Genomic DNA, 12,043 nt, shown 5'->3' with positions numbered 1-12,043 from the left:
GGATGAGCCTCACACTGCTCAACTGCGTGGGTGGTCCCTGCCTGTCTAGTTGGAAGACGGACTGAGGGGAGGCCTGGCACGACTGTAGCATGGCCCACTGTCCCCAGGGGAGTTACAGCCGGCACTGGTACTCCCCATGTCCCTGGCTCTTGGGCTGCCTTTCCTCGCTGCCTGCTGCAGGACCCCCCGAACCCGCCTTCCCTCGCTGCCTGCATTCGCACGCTGTGCTGCACTGCAAGCTGGTCCCTCCTCTCAGGCCTGGGGAGCGAGGGAGCTGGCTGCCCAGGGAGCCTCTCCTCTCCTCAGGGGCTGGTGTGTCAGGCAGTTCCTGGCAGGGAGCCCAGAGTATGAACCCAAACTGGTTACAGCAGCACCAGTGACCTCTGCTCAGCCTGGCTCCTTGAGTGAAAGCCCTGGCCTCTCCAGCTGGCTCCTGAGATGCCTGCACCTCGCTCCTCTGCCCTGAATCTGGCCCATGAGGTTACCAGAGCAGGGTCTGTGCTATGCTTGCGCTCAGCAGAGGGTAGAAAGGCAGAGCTCTCCTGGGGAGCTCTCCTGCATGGAATTGGCCCTGAGCAGCAAACAGGCCCCTCCACACCAACCTGCCTCGTCCGCACAGCCACACATGTGCACACTCACACACTGTTCAGTGCATGTGCACTGCCCCACGTACTAACCCCCCCATGGGGGAGAGGGGGTTGCACACGGACCCATGCGCACGTCCACAAACAAGCACAAGAACCAAAGTCACGTGCATTTGCACAGAAGAGCACTGCCCCACGTGTGCGCTCCAACCCAGCTGTGCTCTGAATCCGGGCTGAGGAGGGGCCAGTCTCCAGACCCCGCTGTTGCAGTGAAAGGGCGCAGCCTGCTTGGCAGAAACAGAGCGGTGCCAGGCCTGGATGTTTCCAGTGAAGATGGCTCGTTACCTAGGAGACCCAAATATCTGCCTGAGAACAGCCCCCAGCTCCCCGTGCTGTGCTGGCTGCAGACAGACCAGGACGGAGGAAGGAGCATTTCCAGGCTTAAGGGAGGGAGAAGGGAGGCTCCCGACAAGGGAGAGGGAGGCCTGGCAGCACCCAGCACACATACGTGAGTCCACCCTCCGTTCCCTCCCCCCCGCATGCTCTGAGGGGCTGGCAAGCTCTGGCCACAGGACTGGGGTGAGGTTCACAGCCGGGGCAGGAGAGGGTACTGGCTGCTGGAGCCTGCTAAATGGGAGGAGCCCAGAGCCAGACACAAACCCTGCCTTGCAGGGGCAGTTAGTGGGGTTGTCACTGTTGGATCCTTTGGAATGGAGTTTTGGGAAGCGCCTGCCCAAACAATCCCTGTTTCTATTCTTGCTCTGCCAGGCCTTTGCCAAGCACTGGCTCCTCTCCCCCTTGCTGGCTGGCAGAGCTTCTGAGAGATCTGAACAATGGCAGAGAGCAGCCCAGCTGTTCTGAGCTGGGACCCCAGCCTCAAGCACTTGCCAGGTCCTCCATACTGACTCACTCAAGATCTGTCACCTGGCAGGGGGAGGATGTGTGCTCTGCTTGGGGGGAGGGGAACCCTCATTTGCATGCCCCCTCTCTGTCTCCCATGATTCAGCAGCTACAGTCAGTGGTGGATTGTGTCTGCCCACCCAGCTGGCAAAGGGTCAGAATTTCCCAGGGGCACGCTGGCCGCAGCTTGCAGCACCCATACGGTGCCGTCGCCTGAGTTCGTGCCCCGCATGCTGATTCCTGGCAGTAGGTAGGGCTCGGACGACTCCTGCAGCAGCATTTCTCTTATTATTGTTCCTTTCTAGTGCCCGCCACAGTGTAAGCGCTTGCAGCGGGAACCTAGTAGCTAATGCTGAAATCAGCCGGTGCTCCTGGCAGCCCCAGGTTTGCTGACCTCAAACAGCAGTTCATGTGCCCTGGGAAATGTCGGCTCCCAAAGAGCCTGGTTTTCACTTTGCTTCTCCATCTGACCTGTAGCTACCCACCCTCACTGTTGGGGCAACCCTCTGGGCTGCACTGCCTGGCACCCGGTTTAGGCAGAGTGGGTGTAAAGCATGGCCAGATCAGCGTGGCAGCATCCAGCCTGCACTCTGCACAGGTGGGAACGACTCCAGCTGCTGTACAGCAGTGGAACCAGGCCCACGATTCCAGGTCATGGCTCCCATTTCCATAATGACAGGCAGTGATGGATCCAGGCCTGAAGTACCCTCCGATGCACAGAAGCAGCCCTCTAACTATTGCCATCAGTACTGTCCCTCCTGCTACTCTTCCCCCCCCCCAGACAGCAGGGCTGGGGCCCTGCATCTTCGGCCAAACCAGTCCCACATTGAACTTGAGCTGGCTTGTCTGACTGAGGTTGGGCTAGGCTCCTCAGCCTTGTTTGATAGCTCTCAGTGCTGAGCACGGTAAACATCTTCTGGGGGGAGGAGGAGCCTGGGCAGTGAGGCCTGTAGGAGGTTCTTTAGGTGGCCAGGGAGAAGCTGGTCTGGAGCCACAGGTCAGTGTTTTGCCTGTCTGGGATGTCAGTTTGGCTGCCTCTGGAACTCCAGACTCAAGAGTTTATGAGAAGAAAAGCTGCTTTGCCATAGCTTCTGGGCCCCTGGGAAGTGTGGGCTGGTGAGGGCTTGTCCAAGAGCCCCTGGGGGGCTGGGCCTGCCAGGAAATGGCCAAGTGGGCTTAAAATTCCTCCAGCCCTGAATGGTGCACTGAGCCCTCTTACCCCGCACGGGCCCCAGACACAGAAATGCATCAGCAGAACACCAGCCTTGATTCTCAGAGGGAGAGAGCGGCTCCTAGCATGTTGCATTGACTTGGTTAGTAGCTGTAATAGACCAGACAGGCTTCTTGGGAGAAGATGAGTGGGAAAATGCCAGTTCAGACCCCCAGATGCTTGGCAACAGGCTGCTGACAGTGCCAGGTGTGTCACTTCCAATGAGCGGCGTGCCATGTGCTAGAATGCACCCTCTGTGGCTGCTTCCTGGCAGTAGCCTCTATTGTGTTGTGGGATATCTCTTTCCTTGGCTTAGATGCACTCATGGCCGGAGAGGAGATTACCTGTGCTCCAGCTGGGCTGAGGCACGCTGCTGGGGAGTGACACACAGCAGCCATGCGGTCTCCCCACCATGCTTCAGGGGTAGGAGAGTGTTCTGCATGCAGAGCACTTGGCTCAGCTGGCAGTTCTTAGCGTGGGAGCTTTAACAGTGGGGCAGGGAAGAGCTATGACCCTGAGGCTGATTGCAGGCCCTTTGCTTTGTCCCACAGCCAAGTGCAAGGAGAGACCCTTAGGGATGTCTAGGAGATTCTCCCCTTCCCACTGGGCGGAGCTCCGAGCCCGCACTGCCAGGCCCTGGACACATGACTGCGTTCTCTTGCTCTCCCCGAATGTACTGCAGGCTGCCTTGGGGAGCAGCCGGTTTGTGAAGACAGGCTCTTTTCTGGAGTGGCTCCCCCCATTCTAAGCTGGCTCCAGCTGGAGTGAATCCTTCATTCTGGGAGAGTGACTCTTCTGCCGGGCCTGCTCTCAGCAGAGCAAGCGGGTGAGGTAGCCCTGCTGGGGGAGCTCCAGGGGCTGGGAAGTGCTCTGGAGACATTCCTGGAGCATGTCCCAACGAGCCCCTGAGGCAAAGCACAGATTCTGCAGCTCCCTTCTCTGGCCATCTCTGTCCTGGCCCTGCGGCTCGCCCCACTTCCTCTGCTCACTGACCTTAGACGAGGTCACTTTGTTTCCCCTCTAATAGACTCTGCGGCCAAGTTGCATCTAAGCCCCAGCCAGGAAGATGTGAGATGCCGTGTCAGAGCAGGTCACTGGCCCATCAGCCCGGTCTCCTGCCGGAGCCGATACCATCTGCTTCAGAGCATCAGAGAGAGCAGGGAATAGCCTCCCTATTGGATTTGCCCACCTGCCCCAGGGTCTCTAATGTCCCTGCCGGAGCACTGAAACACTTCCCCTTTCCTCCACAGCCTCCCCGTTATGGTCACCATCCTTCTGGAACAGGCAGAGGAGATAAGGTTCAGGGGCTGCCCATCCCCTGCTCTGGAGAAGCTGCAGTGCTGGGAAATGCCCTGCCGTGTGCCAGGCAATGCTGGAGCTGCCCACCCAGGAGCTCAAGGAGTCCAGGACCCTCCTGTGCTAGGGCTGGGGTTCCTGGATCCCTGGCACTGCCCCCACGCCTGCAAATCTGGCATGCAGGGCAGCTCCAGGCCCCTTTGTCTCAGGTGTGCAGCGTCACAGTGTGTTGGGGACAGCCGGAAGGGCGGGCAGGCAGGGAGAGCACCATGGGGGCTCCCTGCTTTGTTCTGTCCCACAGCATTACTGCTATCAGGGGCACCCAAGTGATGGGAGGGGAAAGGAGGCACCTCCCCCTGTCCTCACACTCCCCACAGCTGTGACAGCTGGTCTCTACCCTCACTGCAGCTGTCCAGCTGGGGGAAGGGATCTCAAGGTAATAGAGCACATGGCTCTGGGGGCTGAGTAAGGGCTCTCTGGGTATCATAACAGAGCTGCAGCATGGGGCTGGGCACTGGCTCAGAGCTTCCAGGGGCTTGTTTCCCATTCAGCCCATACCATTCAGGCCATAGTTTCCCAGGTGCTGAGGAGCCCAGAGCTATTTCTGTGGCTGCTCTTGGTTCCTCCCATACGCAGTGTCAGCCATTCGCAAGGCTTGGAGCCTTGCTGGGGGTTAACGAGGCCGTTCCCCGCCAGGGGCTCGGCAGCTGTGTCTGCGTTTGCCCAGCAGTGGGGATCCCAAGCCGAGGGCTGCCCTGACGCAGCATCCGTACATGATCTCCACTGCCTGGCGTGAGTCACTGTCTGCTCTGGGCCTCCCTCCTACCAGCCTTGGTGAGTCTCCTGGAATCAGTGCAAGCCCCGAGGGGGACGGCTGCCTGGCAAGGGGCTAGCTGCCTTCCTGCCTGGCGCAGGCTTGGCGTGCAGCTGCTGGCTGTGCCAAGCTGCAGCAGGGGGGAGCTGGACTACAGGCAGCTGGGGGCTGGGGCTGGGGGAGAGCTCCATGGTGGTGAGGCAAAGAGGAGCCCTGGGGGCTGGACAGTAAGTGTGTTTGTAGTACTAGTGCCCAGGCCAGGGCCAGGGAAATGAAGAGCACAGGGGAACTCTGGGCTGCAGGTGAGAGCCCAAAGTATTAATACCACTCACCAGCTCAGCTCGCACTAAGCCAGTGTCTCCTGAGGTGACCCTGCCTCCCCTCCTCTGAGCCAGCAGTAGGAGGGCAAGGACCAAGGATGCCGTTACATTCACTGGCAAGGATTCATCTCCACCAGCCTGGCCTTGGCCCTGGCCCCAACTGCCCCCAGCTAGGCCTGGGCCGCCATTGTTCTGGGTGCTGTACACACAGGGCACCTCGCCTGGACAGCCCTCTGGCTGTGGAGGTGGAAGGTGACCAATCTACCCACTGCGCTCCCCCACCTGGAGACAGATGTTCTCACTGTGAAGATCACAGCTCAGCTCAGGCATGGCTGGGGCGAGCAGGAGGCCGGGGCCCAGCATTGCTGCTGTCCCTTCCCTCTCACTGAACAGATGCCATTATTGCCGCTTGTTGCTGTAGGGCCAGCATCTTTGCATCCTGCCAGTCTGCACCTCCGAGTCCCACCAGCCAGCCCCAAGAGGCTCCCTCCTCTCCCCCACGGACAGCTAGGCCTGAGATGCAGAAACGTGTGACAGGCACTCTCTCTCTCTTGTGCTCTGGGTGCAGAGGGAAAACTTGGATTGGTTTCAGTGAGGGCAGAGATCATCCAGTGCTGTGCGCTTTAGAAAGTCCCTGTTCCTCACAAGGGAGCCCTCTGGTACAGGCCATAAGGACTCTCCTTCATGGCTCCTCTTCTCTAGGTGGGTTGTTTAGTCTCCTGAGAGAGGCAGGGCACTGTGTGACCTGTAGTGGGAATGTGGTCAGCTCTATGCTTTGGGGGTGAGGGGATCTGAGCTGACTGTTATCTGCCTATCTGAAATAAGGGCAAAGTTTTGCTGCAGGCTGGATATGAGGAAGAAGCAAAGGACCCTTGTTCTGAGGCCAGACCAAACCCATGTCCTGCTATTGTCCCCACTATAGCTCTAAGCAAGCTCCCACTTCCCCGCTGGGAACCATTCTGCTGTAGGTCACTAGCCACCTTCCCTGTAGAAAATTGGGCCTCTTGCCTGATTTTGCTCAATCCTTGGTGGGAGGGGGAGGGTCTTTTCTCTGAAGGGTGAGTGGGTGGGAAGGTTGGCTGCTGCTACTGCAGGAAGAATGTGCTGGAAAGCTTGGGCATGACTGCACACGACCTCTGGTGCTGTTTGTAAAGGCCAGTGTTAGGGAAATTGCATGGAGTTAACCCCGTAGGCTTTGTTCTGTGCATTTGTAAGCACACTAAGGGCAGTGTGGGGACGTGTTTGTCCTGGAATTATCCTCCCTGGCATTTCAACCAGGAGTCCTCTACCCTTATGGAGAGGTGGGGGAAAATGGAGCTTTTCCCTCTGTCCTCTTCCGTGCTGTCCTCTCCAGTGTCCCCAGGGCAGGGAGCAGTCCCCTGACCTTCAAGAGCACTGGTGGAGAAACCTGCAGGAATTGCGCCGGATTTGTCTTATCAGTGTGCATGTGCCTGATGGACACATGTGATTGATGTCATTGCACACACAGTCGCAGAAATTATAACTAGTTATGTCTCAATGGCCATTTATAGATGCAATTACTAGGGCTGTAGGCCCGATTTCCAAAACCAGGTGTGCAATAATGTGCCCAAATAAAATAACTGTGTGTACAAATGGGCCTAATTAACCAGCTGTAAGTGCAAGGGCATGATCTGCATGTGCAGTTATGGTAATTGCTCATGCATATTGGGGGCAGACATTTGACAATCTGGCCCGTTACCACAAGTTCTGTGGAGCAGATACACAGACCATCATTGAGACTTTAATGACTGTGTTACAGACAGGTGGGAAGGCAGCAGACCTGCCAGGCAGAAAGTAACTGGTAGGTAGTTATTTTTTAGTACCTGTTTGGTTGCTGCTGGATTTTCCTACCTAGCTTTGGCTCCTGTGGGGCTGGGGAGACTGTTAACAGAGAAGGGGAGTAGCTGAAATTGACACGCACAGCCTGTTTGCAGCTGTGGGTAAAGCTGGTAATGTGTCTAATTCACAACAGGGTTGGCAAGACCCCCAGCCTTACTGGTCCAGGGGAGCCACCACTGCCTACCCTCTTCTCTGCAGCAGGAGGGAGAGATCCCATCAGCAGCTTGAATATGGTAGGGGTCCCTGCCTGCTGCTGCGCTGCAAACTGGGGCAGGTTGGAACCAGACGAGCTGGGGGTGGTGGAGGGTGAGGCCTGTGGATTCTAAGCAGGGGTGCAATTAGGTGAGCAGCCCCTACAGAAAGGGAAGTGGTGTCTCTGCTCCCTTTAATTTTCTCACCTTGCTCCTCGCTCTGCAGTAATTACCACTGCAGAAGCTTTCTGGCACCAATGTAAGCTGAGCTGTGAGCCCCTTTCCACCCGGCATACTCTGTGCACCCTCCTCCTCCCTATGTCTCACTCTGGCAGTGTAGCGCCTTCCTGTCATTGCTTGTGTGAGAGAATTAGTGTCCCTGCCCCAAGCTGCTCCCGCATAGTTCCCAGCTTAGCCCAGAGCAACTGCAGCCTGCACAGCCTTGCTTGGAGGGTGCAACATGGCTCAGCTGAGCCCACTCCCAGCCAGGAAGCCTTAACCCTGGCCTACAAGGTGCTGTCTGAAACCTCCCTTCCCCAAGGCTCTGGGCCCACAGGAACAGCATGGAAACCAGTCCAGTCCACTCAGTGAGCGTGGCCAGCCCAGTATCCCCGCCCTTACCTCACGCCCATTACTGCAGTAACCAAGGGTCTGAGTGTACGGTCTTAGGCCAAGACCCACATATGCAGTGCCCAGGGCGTGCCAGGTGCTGCCCTGGCATAGGCATCTGCATGGCTCGATTCTGTCTGCTAGTCCACTGGTGGTTGGGGGACTCGAGGGATTGCAGTGGGGAGGAGCTAACTGTAGGCACAGAGGGAAGGACAGCGACTGCAGCTCTGCTGCCATGCGGGACCCCCTGGCCCCAGTCATCGGTGGTGGCCCAGCAGGCACAGTCCTGGGTTTGCTCTGTTCCCCTGGGCAGGAGCATAGACAGAAGAACTGCGAGGGGGAACCACCTGGTGAACAGAAGGAAACAAGGTGTTGAAGGGAAGCTGCTGGGGTTGGTGCAGTGAGCAGGTGAATGCAGACTGACAGAGAAGGGCCCTTTTCTGACTACACTGAGCATGAGTCACAGCCCCCTCTCCCTCCCCGATCTCAGCCAGCCGCATAGAACGCCTTAGCCCCCCGGCTCCCTGTGTGAGGGTCCTGCAGCCAAGGCTTACCCCTGGCTCTTCATGAGGGCTATGGGTAGCAGCTGAGCCAGACAGGGCTCCCACTTTGTAATGGGGGTTCTCTGGATAATAGATGGCACAGTGAGTGCGCTAGCCGTGTGTCTCTGGGAGCTCTGCATGGCTGCCCCGCCTGCCCCTAAGGCCTTTCCCAGCTCAGTTGTGGGGAACGAAGACTGGAGCCCAGGGGAAGTTGTTCCATGGAGGTGAGGCCTGAGCAGGGAGCATCAGGGGCTTTTCTTTCCACTTGATATTAGCAGGGAAAAGGGCACGATGAGTCCCTCCTCAGCCCCAGTCTGGCTACACCTGTGCTGCAGGCAGTACCCCTGGGCTAGTGGGAGGTACAGGACAAATGGCCTCAGGTCCCTCACAGCTCAGAGCTCCCATCTCAGCCACTGCCCAGCTGGCTCATCCCCTTCCCTGCTCTGCTCAGTGACACGCCAAGGGGGAGGGGGAGAGAGCACATGCCATGCTCAGCTCCTTGGGGCACAGCAGCTGGAGTCCAGCTCGCCCTCCTGCCCCCCATCCAGTAGAACTTTGACCAGCATTCCCTGAGCATGCTCCAGTCCCTGTCTAGCCCCATGTGCATGGGATAGGAGGGTCCGAATCAACGGAGCTGCATAGCAAGATTGGGGCTGGGATAGCCAGGGGGCATGCTGTGGGTGTGGACGGAGGGGCACGGGCAGAGCTATGTGGGGTCCCAGAGCTAGAATAGCTGGGGGGAGGTTCTGGGGGTGTGAACAGAGGGGCACTGGCAGAGCTGTGTGGGGTCCCAGGGCTAGAATGGGGGGGTGGGGGCTGACCTAACCCAACCCAAGGGAGCTCCAAAGGCTGATGAAGGGAGGGTCTGATGCCAGCACCAGCTGCCCAGTAGTCGCCCTGTTCCGAGTGTGTGGCTCTCGCTCCACGGGCCCATTGCTGAGTCCCTGTGGAGCAGGGAGGCATGCAAGCTGCCTGCAGGCAGATTCCTCGAGTTCCTCTCCCGGTGAGGTATCCGGGCCCCGGAGCGACTGCGCTTCGACTGACATGCCTGGCAGGAGGCAGGATGGTGGGGGGGTTTAAGGGGAGAGATGGGGCAGGTTGATGACGACGCATACCTTTCCCTTCCTGGCTTTGGCAGTTGGAGGAACGCTAGGGAGGGGGCAGGGGAAGGAGGAGCATGGTGAGTCATTCACACCTGGTGCCCTCCCTCTGCAGAAGGGAGCCATTGGGCCTTGAGGCCACATGCAGGATTCCTTTCCTGGCACCGCTGTGGTGGGGGTCATGAAGCATCTGATCTGGTGACTAGGAAAGCAGCACGGGCTGCCTGCTGCAGCCCCCCATCTCCTGTGGCCCTGATGGGGTGGGGACACTCAGCTCTCTGGGGTTTGCCCTGGGATCCTCACAACTCAGAGCCACTGCTATCCCCCTTCTGACTTTCTGTCGCCAGCCACTGCTGCTAGCGGAGATGGCTCCCCAGTCTGTCCTAGCACTGCAGGACACTGGCCTAGAGGGGCTGCTGGGCTGCTCCCACACTGAAACTGTGATGCCACTGGCACAGAGGGGCTGCTGGGGCTACTCTGGAAGATGTGGCCTGGCCTGGGGGCCTCCGTCCACTCTGCATGGGGTCTGAGTCAGTTGTGATGCAGCACCTGTGCAGGCCCATGCCCCTTCTCTTGTAGGCTGTGTGGCTTGTGCTGCGCTCTGCAGTGATGCCATCCAGATGCTGCAAGGCCTCTTCCCTCTCTACAAAGCCCCTGCTGTGCGTGGGCACCTGGCCAAGCCTTGCCATGCCAGCTGGTTTCTTGGACCCCGTGGTGGCTGGCAGAGCCCGGGGTGACTCTCAGAGCAGCCAGGAGCAGCGCTTTCACAGCAGCAGGCCCTCAGCCAGGACTCCCTTCCACTGGGAGCTGGGATGCCCTTGGCTCCTGGCAGCTTCTGAGAAGAGCATGAGGCCCCTCTCTTGGCACACACCTTCCCCCCACCGCGACACCACAATTCCCAGCAGTGCTTCTCCTGAGCCTGGAGGATCTGTGTCCACAAGCAGGGCCATGAGGACACGGGTAAACGCCATGCTGTGGAGATGCGCACTGCTGCCAGGCACTGAACCCTTTACTGTGGCTGCCCCATGGACATCAGCGATGGGGGGGTGTCAAATTCTGAGCTGTTTCAGCCATCACATCTAGGCAATCCCCCTCTCAATGAATCTACCACTCCTGTTCTGGGCCTGGGGCCAGCCTCAGAGCTCTTGGCAGCTGCCTCTGCTCCTTGTTTAATGAAGCCCCTCTTCTAATTGGGGCAGGCTCCCTGCCTTCATTGGACAGGCTGCTGAGAAGGAGGCTGCTCCCATTTGGATGGCAGATGGGAGGAGGGCACAGGGATCACCCTGATTACAGAGCATGGTGCAGTGTGTGTGTTTGTGCTGTTAGCCACCTCAACACCCAGAGCCAGGCCCACCCAGAGCTTAGTCAACAAGGGAAGCTAAAGGCCACCAGCCCTGGAGCTACTGACTGTGTGGGGGAGGGGACTGAACACAGGTCTATATGCAAAGACGTGCTAATGAGGTGGCATGGGGTGCTCTTGGTGCTGTGCCTTTAAGAGGGAGCTGGGAGATGGCAGCCCCTCCCCGGCCTTTGAAACTATGTGTCTGGAAAAGTGCTTCAGGAGCCCAGGGCAGGCTGCATCTCTGCGAGGGCAGAAGGCCCCAAGTGCGTAGCACTGATCCATTGACACAGCTTTGAAGGTGCTTTGGCTGTGGGGTTCCATGGTGCTACTCAGGGTAATGGGCCTCCACCCCCTGCTGGAAGATGCACGTGGACCTGCTTATCGCTCTTGAAGGAGTGGAAGGGGGAGTTCCTGAGCCTGCAGGATCTGTGTCTCCAAGAGAGGAGGTGAGGACACAGGTATACCAAAGGCCTGGAGGAGGAGGAGGAGGAGGAGGAGGGAGGTGGCTTGGTACCTGCTGGGAAGGTGTGGCACCAATGAAGCTGTTTCTGAGATGCAGCCTGCCCTGAGCTGCTGTAGTGTGGGGAGAAGCCATTGGGTTCTTGCCCTGCTGGGGTGGGACCCACGATAGAGGAGACGAGCAGCTAAGCCAGAGAGAAGCCATGGGGTGGTAACAGGACTGGAAACACGACGCAGCATTTGGGGGTGCCCTTAAATGCACTGTGGGGGGAGGGGGATTGACTAGAGGGATACCCTTTGGGGTGGGGAGGGCAGAAGATCCCCAAAAGGAGCTGATGTTTGTCAGGTGATGAGAATGTTCCCAATTATGCTAGAGAAGAGATCCAAGCCCTCCTGCCCCAGGGCACAGCCCAGCCACTAACTGCCTGGTGTTGGGAAGAGCCTTCCCTGTGGGCAGGGTATCCCAGAGCTGCCTGCTGTAGGGTTTTTGGAGCAGACAGTGCTGGCACTGTAGGAGGTGGGATACCTGCTCGCTGGATCACTAGTCCAGCCCAGTAGGGAATTCCATAGCCCATCTCCTCTCAGTTTGGCTCCCTATGAGACTTAACACAAGCTCAACAGCCTGGAAAACTGAGCATGCCCTCTGGGGTCCCGAGGTCAGTGATGTTCCCCATAACAGCTCCACAATGCCCCTCATCATGGACTAATCTTGATCATTAGTCTCCCTCTGCACCTGGCCTTTCCGAAAGCTAAGATTCCAGGACTCGCATGTCTAGGGCTGGTTGCACAGTAACCCAGCACCATTCTCCATAGGAG

The 12,043-nt window shown here is 58.3% G+C and overlaps 1 protein-coding gene across 6 annotated transcripts in view; it reads left to right on the top strand.

The window, feature by feature from the left end:
- Window positions 1-502: 502 nt before the first annotated feature.
- The window catches only part of COL7A1 (collagen type VII alpha 1 chain), a 129,959-nt gene continuing 118,418 nt past the window's right edge, over window positions 503-12,043 (top strand). For all 6 annotated transcript variants that reach the window (XR_013636029.1, XM_078853588.1, XM_078853591.1 and 3 more), the window contains exon 1: window positions 503-1,092. The gene's annotated coding sequence lies outside the window, so the exon portion shown is untranslated. The remainder of the gene's footprint in view (window positions 1,093-12,043) is intronic.

The sequence above is a fragment of the Lepidochelys kempii genome, chromosome 7 (assembly GCF_965140285.1).
Source record: "Lepidochelys kempii isolate rLepKem1 chromosome 7, rLepKem1.hap1, whole genome shotgun sequence".
NCBI classification, from domain to species: Eukaryota; Metazoa; Chordata; order Testudines; family Cheloniidae; genus Lepidochelys; species Lepidochelys kempii.
This window is presented reverse-complemented; position numbering and strand designations above follow the sequence as displayed.